Raw genomic sequence first — 1,428 nt, forward strand, 5'->3', positions numbered from 1 at the left:
GTACTCAAGATCTCAGAACTTTATGTCTAAAAACATGACAGAGATGATAGTATAGTTTGACCTTGATCATATCTTCCTCCCTTGGCGGAAATTTACATTACAGAAGTGTATGTTACCTTGAGGGACCTGACCAGACATGTTCTTGACAATTAAAATATAGATAAGTCAGTTGATTCTGAAGATGTTTGAGTTTTATGAGTATGACATAATAAGATTCAAAAGACTATTCCATAGTCTAAACATGCATCAACAATTTAGAATATGGGCAGAAATGTCGCAACTTGTTTTCATGAAGACCATATTTCAGCCTGCCATGTCTAAGTGAGCCATATGAACCTCCTTGATAATGATTTTCCACACACCTTACATTCCCATAAGCCCATTCACAAGTTCAAGCTTTTCAAAAAGGATTATACAGATGGAAATATAAAGAAATAGTTCATCAGAAAACTATTACCAATGTTACCATGTACTCACCTAATGTGAGAGCCTATCTCCTGCATCCTCCTTTCTGACATCAACTGGCCTCATGTCTTCCCTCACTGCATCGATCAACCATCTCTTTGGTCTCCCTCCAGTTCTCTTGCTCGGCAGCTCCCTCCACCTCCTCCTCCTACCAATATACTCACTCACCCTCCTCTGGACGTGGCCAAACCACCCAAGTCTGCTCTCTCTAACTTTGTCTCCAAAACACCTCATGTGAGAGCCTGACCATGCAAAATATTTGTTGATCTGGTGATTTGCTGAAGTGCCCCATGTGATAAGAAAATAAAGTTTGTTAGTCACCAAGTCATATTTTGACATCAGTCACATTTCATGATGAGGTTCTTCACTTGGACTCAACAGCTGTACTATATTTACTTATCATCACTTTCTTTTTTTTCAGAATTTTTCAAAGGTAACTACATAAGAGTAGATCTCAGTTTGAATAAATATCAATGGTTTGTGTTTAAAGCATCAGCATGTTTCAATCAATAAGAGAAAAGGTCTGCATGTAAACCTGATTACTCATTAAGATTAAAAATATGACTTCTGAAAATAACCAGCAAAAGATCATATTTTACAGAATTCCATCATCCGTCTTGGGCGGACTTTTTACATTTTATACTATGTGAATGGCTTACATGAAATACAACGGTACAAACAATAGTCCTAATTGAAGAAATAACTTATGTGGGTTTTTGTGCGTAAATGCCTAATAATAAATGCCATAACCTAGATAACACGAGTAAAGTGATTTGTGACGTAAATGTATTTTCAAATATCCATTGTTTTACTTTTATCTTTAGCTGCATTGGAAAGACACAAACCCTAAAATAGGCAACGACGTGGGACGTTTATAAATGCTATACTTTCAAACCGGTTGTGTCAACACATGAATTACTAACAAACCCAAACAGGGAAATACTTCTTGCTTACGCACATGAC

The sequence above is a fragment of the Phycodurus eques genome, chromosome 10, assembly GCF_024500275.1.
Source record: "Phycodurus eques isolate BA_2022a chromosome 10, UOR_Pequ_1.1, whole genome shotgun sequence".
Taxonomy (NCBI): Eukaryota; Metazoa; Chordata; class Actinopteri; order Syngnathiformes; family Syngnathidae; genus Phycodurus; species Phycodurus eques.